The following is a 7,644-nucleotide window of genomic DNA, read 5'->3' on the forward strand; positions in this document are numbered from 1 at the left end:
GTGAATTGGAGATTTCACTAATTTCTCTGAAATGTATTACCCTCGTGTTCAACTCGTTCGATATTTTCCCCGAATATATCTCATGGGGAAATGAATGTGTTGGAGTAGAAACGGAGACTTAAGTCAACATTTCAAAAAAAATTCCCGTTTTTTATGGCAATTTTCGAAAGTGTTTTCCTTATATTCGTACATCTCTCAGTATTTTGACAGTATCACCCTCTACACACCTCGGATTTGCACGAAATTTTAAACATAGAACCCTGAGACATAGGGGTACAACTTTTGATCCCATGACCCTCGCATATTCCTTAGTATTCACTATCAAAAGATTGCTCAAATTCATATTAGAGAAATCGAAGATTTCTGAAAGGGGTACCCCTTTGGTGAATTGGAGATTTCACTAATTTCTCCGAAATGTATTACCCTCGTGTTCAACTCGTTCGATATTTTCCCCCAAGATATCTCATGGGGAAATGAATATATTGGAGTCGAAACAGAGACTTAAGTCAACATTTCAAAAAAAATTCCCATTTTTGATGGCTATTTTCGCAAGTTTTTTCCTAATATTCGTACATCTCTAATTATTTTGACTGTATCGCACACTACAAACCTCGGATTAGCACGAAATTTTATACATAGAACCCTAAGACATAGGGCTACAACTTTTGTTCCCATGTCCCTCGCATATTCCTTAGTATTCACTATCAAAACATTGCTCAAATTCATATTAGAGAAATTGAAGATTTCTGAAAGGGGTACCCCTTTGGTGAATTGGAGATTTCACTAATTTCTCCGAAATGTATTACCCTCGTGTTCAACTCGTTCGATATTTTCCCCGAATATATCTCATGGGGAAATGAATATATTGGAGTCGAAACAGAGACTTAAGTGAACATTTCAAAAAAAATTCCTATTTTTGATGGCAATTTTCGAAAGTGTTATCCTTATATTCGTACATCTCTCAGTAATTTGACAGTATCGCCCTCTACACACCTCGGATTTGCACGAAATTTTATACATAGAACCCTAAGACATAGGGCTACAACTTTTGATCACATGACCCTCGCATATTCCTTAGTATTCACTATCAAAACATTGCTCAAATTCATATTAGAGAAATTGAAGATTTCTGAAAGGGGTACCCCTTTGGTGAATTGGAGATTTCACTAATTTCTCCGAAATGTATTACCCTCGTGTTCAACTCGTTCGATATTTTCCCCGAATATATCTCATGGGGAAATGAATATTTTGGAGTCGAAACGGAGACTTAAGTCAACATTTCAAAAAAAATTCCCGTTTTTTATGGCAATTTTCGAAAGTGTTTTCCTTATATTCGTACATCTCTCAGTATTTTGACAATATCGCCCTCTACACACCTCGGATTTGCACGAAATTTTATACATAGAACCCTGAGACATAGGGGTACAACTTTTGTTCCCATGACCCTCGCATATTCCTTAGTATTCACTATCAAAACATTGCTCAAATTCATATTAGAGAAATCGAAAATTTCTGAAAGGGGTACCCCTTTGGTGAATTGGAGATTTCACTAATTTCTCCGAAATGTATTACCCTCGTGTTCAACTCGTTCGATATTTTCCCCGAATATATCTCATGGGGAAATGAATATATTGGAGTCGAAACAGAGACTTAAGTGAACATTTCAAAAAAAATTCCCATTTTTTATGGCAATTTTCGAAAGTGTTATCCTTATATTCGTACATCTCTCAGTAATTTGACAGTATCGCCCTCTACACACCTCGGATTTGCACGAAATTTTATACATAGAACCCTAAGACATAGGGCTACAACTTTTGATCACATGACCCTCGCATATTCCTTAGTATTCACTATCAAAACATTGCTCAAATTCATATTAGAGAAATTGAAGATTTCTGAAAGGGGTACCCCTTTGGTGAATTGGAGATTTCACTAATTTCTCCGAAATGTATTACCCTCGTGTTCAACTCGTTTGATATTTTCCCCGAATATATCTCATGGGGAAATGAATATTTTGGAGTCGAAACGGAGACTTAAGTCAACATTTCAAAAAAAATTCCCGTTTTTTATGGCAATTTTCGAAAGTGTTTTCCTTAAATTCGTACATCTCTCAGTATTTTGACAGTATCACCCTCTACACACCTCGGATTTGCACGAAATTTTAAACATAGAACCCTGAGACATAGGGGTACAACTTTTGTTCCCATGACCCTCGCATATTCCTTAGTATTCACTATCAAAACATTGCTCAAATTCATATTAGAGAAATCGAAAATTTCTGAAAGGGGTACCCCTTTGGTGAATTGGAGATTTCACTAATTTCTCCGAAATGTATTACCCTCGTGTTCAACTCGTTCGATATTTTCCCCGAATATATCTCATGGGGAAATGAATATATTGGAGTCGAAACAGAGACTTAAGTCAACATTTCAAAAAAAATTCCCATTTTTTATGGCAATTTTCGAAAGTGTTATCCTTATATTCGTACATCTCTCAGTAATTTGACAGTATCGCCCTCTACACACCTCGGATTTGCACGAAATTTTATACATAGAACCCTAAGACATAGGGCTACAACTTTTGATCACATGACCCTCGCATATTCCTTAGTATTCACTATCAAAACATTGCTCAAATTCATATTAGAGAAATTGAAGATTTCTGAAAGGGGTACCCCTTTGGTGAATTGGAGATTTCACTAATTTCTCCGAAATGTATTACCCTCGTGTTCAACTCGTTTGATATTTTCCCCGAATATATCTCATGGGGAAATGAATATTTTGGAGTCGAAACGGAGACTTAAGTCAACATTTCAAAAAAAATTCCCGTTTTTTATGGCAATTTTCGAAAGTGTTTTCCTTAAATTCGTACATCTCTCAGTATTTTGACAGTATCACCCTCTACACACCTCGGATTTGCACGAAATTTTAAACATAGAACCCTGAGACATAGGGGTACAACTTTTGTTCCCATGACCCTCGCATATTCCTTAGTATTCACTATCAAAACATTGCTCTAATTCATATTAGAGAAATCGAAGATTTCTCAAAGGGGTACCGCTATGGTGAATTGGAGATTTCACTAATTTCTCCGAAATGTATTACCCTCGTGTTCAACTCGTTCGATATTTTCCCCGAATATATCTCATGGGGAAATGAATATATTGGAGTCGAAACGGAGACTTTAGTCAACATTTCAAAAAAAATTCCCGTTTTTTATGGCAATTTTCGAAAGTGTTTTCCTTATATTCGTACATCTCCAAGTATTTTGACTGTATTGCCCTCTACACATCTCGGATTTGCACGAAATTTTATACATAGAACCCTAAGACATAGGGCTACAACTTTTGTTCCCATGTCCCTCGCATATTCCTTAGTATTCACTATCAAAACATTGCTCAAATTCATATTAGAGAAATTGAAGATTTCTGAAAGGGGTACCCCTTTGGTGAATTGGAGATTTCACTAATTTCTCCGAAATCTATTACCCTCGTGTTCAACTCGTTCGATATTTTCCCCGAATATATCTCATGGGGAAATGAATATTTTGGAGTCGAAACGGAGACTTAAGTCAACATTTCAAAAAAAATTCCCGTTTTTTATGGCAATTTTCGAAAGTGTTTTCCTTATATTCGTACATCTCTCAGTATTTTGACAATATCGCCCTCTACACACCTCGGATTTGCACGAAATTTTATACATAGAACCCTGAGACATAGGGGTACAACTTTTGTTCCCATGACCCTCGCATATTCCTTAGTATTCACTATCAAAACATTGCTCAAATTCATATTAGAGAAATCGAAGATTTCTAAAAGGGGTACCCCTTTGGTGAATTGGAGATTTCACTAATTTCTCCGAAATGTATTACCCTCGTGTTCAACTCGTTCGATATTTTCCCCGAATATATCTCATGGGGAAATGAATATATTGGAGTCGAAACAGAGACTTAAGTCAACATTTCAAAAAAAAATTCCCATTTTTGATGGCAATTTTCGAAAGTGTTATCCTTATATTCGTACATCTCTCAGTAATTTGACAGTATCGCCCTCTACACACCTCGGATTTGCACGAAATTTTATACATAGAACCTTAAGACATAGGGCTACAACTTTTGCTCACATGACCCTCGCATATTCCTTAGTATTCACTATCAAAACATTGCTCAAATTCATATTAGAGAAATTGAAGATTTCTGAAAGGGGTACCCCTTTGGTGAATTGGAGATTTCACTAATTTCTCTGAAATGTATTACCCTCGTGTTCAACTCGTTCGATATTTTCCCCGAATATATCTCATGGGGAAATGAATGTGTTGGAGTAGAAACGGAGACTTAAGTCAACATTTCAAAAAAAATTCCCGTTTTTTATGGCAATTTTCGAAAGTGTTTTCCTTATATTCGTACATCTCTCAGTATTTTGACAGTATCACCCTCTACACACCTCGGATTTGCACGAAATTTTAAACATAGAACCCTGAGACATAGGGGTACAACTTTTGTTCCCATGACCCTCGCATATTCCTTAGTATTCACTATCAAAAGATTGCTCAAATTCATATTAGAGAAATCGAAGATTTCTGAAAGGGGTACCCCTTTGGTGAATTGGAGATTTCACTAATTTCTCCGAAATGTATTACCCTCGTGTTCAACTCGTTCGATATTTTCCCCCAAGATATCTCATGGGGAAATGAATATATTGGAGTCGAAACAGAGACTTAAGTCAACATTTCAAAAAAAATTCCCATTTTTGATGGCTATTTTCGCAAGTTTTTTCCTAATATTCGTACATCTCTAATTATTTTGACTGTATCGCACACTACAAACCTCGGATTAGCACGAAATTTTATACATAGAACCCTAAGACATAGGGCTACAACTTTTGTTCCCATGTCCCTCGCATATTCCTTAGTATTCACTATCAAAACATTGCTCAAATTCATATTAGAGAAATTGAAGATTTCTGAAAGGGGTACCCCTTTGGTGAATTGGAGATTTCACTAATTTCTCCGAAATGTATTACCCTCGTGTTCAACTCGTTCGATATTTTCCCCGAATATATCTCATGGGGAAATGAATATATTGGAGTCGAAACAGAGACTTAAGTGAACATTTCAAAAAAAATTCCTATTTTTGATGGCAATTTTCGAAAGTGTTATCCTTATATTCGTACATCTCTCAGTAATTTGACAGTATCGCCCTCTACACACCTCGGATTTGCACGAAATTTTATACATAGAACCCTAAGACATAGGGCTACAACTTTTGATCACATGACCCTCGCATATTCCTTAGTATTCACTATCAAAACATTGCTCAAATTCATATTAGAGAAATTGAAGATTTCTGAAAGGGGTACCCCTTTGGTGAATTGGAGATTTCACTAATTTCTCCGAAATGTATTACCCTCGTGTTCAACTCGTTCGATATTTTCCCCGAATATATCTCATGGGGAAATGAATATTTTGGAGTCGAAACGGAGACTTAAGTCAACATTTCAAAAAAAATTCCCGTTTTTTATGGCAATTTTCGAAAGTGTTTTCCTTATATTCGTACATCTCTCAGTATTTTGACAATATCGCCCTCTACACACCTCGGATTTGCACGAAATTTTATACATAGAACCCTGAGACATAGGGGTACAACTTTTGTTCCCATGACCCTCGCATATTCCTTAGTATTCACTATCAAAACATTGCTCAAATTCATATTAGAGAAATCGAAAATTTCTGAAAGGGGTACCCCTTTGGTGAATTGGAGATTTCACTAATTTCTCCGAAATGTATTACCCTTGTGTTCAACTCGTTCGATATTTTCCCCGAATATATCTCATGGGGAAATGAATATATTGGAGTCGAAACAGAGACTTAAGTCAACATTTCAAAAAAAATTCCCATTTTTTATGGCAATTTTCGAAAGTGTTATCCTTATATTCGTACATCTCTCAGTAATTTGACAGTATCGCCCTCTACACACCTCGGATTTGCACGAAATTTTATACATAGAACCCTAAGACATAGGGCTACAACTTTTGATCACATGACCCTCGCATATTCCTTAGTATTCACTATCAAAACATTGCTCAAATTCATATTAGAGAAATTGAAGATTTCTGAAAGGGGTACCCCTTTGGTGAATTGGAGATTTCACTAATTTCTCCGAAATGTATTACCCTCGTGTTCAACTCGTTTGATATTTTCCCCGAATATATCTCATGGGGAAATGAATATTTTGGAGTCGAAACGGAGACTTAAGTCAACATTTCAAAAAAAATTCCCGTTTTTTATGGCAATTTTCGAAAGTGTTTTCCTTAAATTCGTACATCTCTCAGTATTTTGACAGTATCACCCTCTACACACCTCGGATTTGCACGAAATTTTAAACATAGAACCCTGAGACATAGGGGTACAACTTTTGTTCCCATGACCCTCGCATATTCCTTAGTATTCACTATCAAAACATTGCTCTAATTCATATTAGAGAAATCGAAGATTTCTCAAAGGGGTACCGCTATGGTGAATTGGAGATTTCACTAATTTCTCCGAAATGTATTACCCTCGTGTTCAACTCGTTCGATATTTTCCCCGAATATATCTCATGGGGAAATGAATATATTGGAGTCGAAACGGAGACTTTAGTCAACATTTCAAAAAAAATTCCCGTTTTTTATGGCAATTTTCGAAAGTGTTTTCCTTATATTCGTACATCTCCAAGTATTTTGACTGTATTGCCCTCTACACATCTCGGATTTGCACGAAATTTTATACATAGAACCCTAAGACATAGGGCTACAACTTTTGTTCCCATGTCCCTCGCATATTCCTTAGTATTCACTATCAAAACATTGCTCAAATTCATATTAGAGAAATTGAAGATTTCTGAAAGGGGTACCCCTTTGGTGAATTGGAGATTTCACTAATTTCTCCGAAATGTATTACCCTCGTGTTCAACTCGTTCGATATTTTCCCCGAATATATCTCATGGGGAAATGAATATTTTGGAGTCGAAACGGAGACTTAAGTCAACATTTCAAAAAAAATTCCCGTTTTTTATGGCAATTTTCGAAAGTGTTTTCCTTATATTCGTACATCTCTCAGTATTTTGACAATATCGCCCTCTACACACCTCGGATTTGCACGAAATTTTATACATAGAACCCTGAGACATAGGGGTACAACTTTTGTTCCCATGACCCTCGCATATTCCTTAGTATTCACTATCAAAACATTGCTCAAATTCATATTAGAGAAATCGAAGATTTCTAAAAGGGGTACCCCTTTGGTGAATTGGAGATTTCACTAATTTCTCCGAAATGTATTACCCTCGTGTTCAACTCGTTCGATATTTTCCCCGAATATATCTCATGGGGAAATGAATATATTGGAGTCGAAACAGAGACTTAAGTCAACATTTCAAAAAAAAATTCCCATTTTTGATGGCAATTTTCGAAAGTGTTATCCTTATATTCGTACATCTCTCAGTAATTTGACAGTATCGCCCTCTACACACCTCGGATTTGCACGAAATTTTATACATAGAACCTTAAGACATAGGGCTACAACTTTTGCTCACATGACCCTCGCATATTCCTTAGTATTCACTATCAAAACATTGCTCAAATTCATATTAGAGAAATTGAAGATTTCT

Source organism: Humulus lupulus, chromosome 2 (assembly GCF_963169125.1).
Source record: "Humulus lupulus chromosome 2, drHumLupu1.1, whole genome shotgun sequence".
NCBI classification, from domain to species: domain Eukaryota; kingdom Viridiplantae; phylum Streptophyta; class Magnoliopsida; order Rosales; family Cannabaceae; genus Humulus; species Humulus lupulus.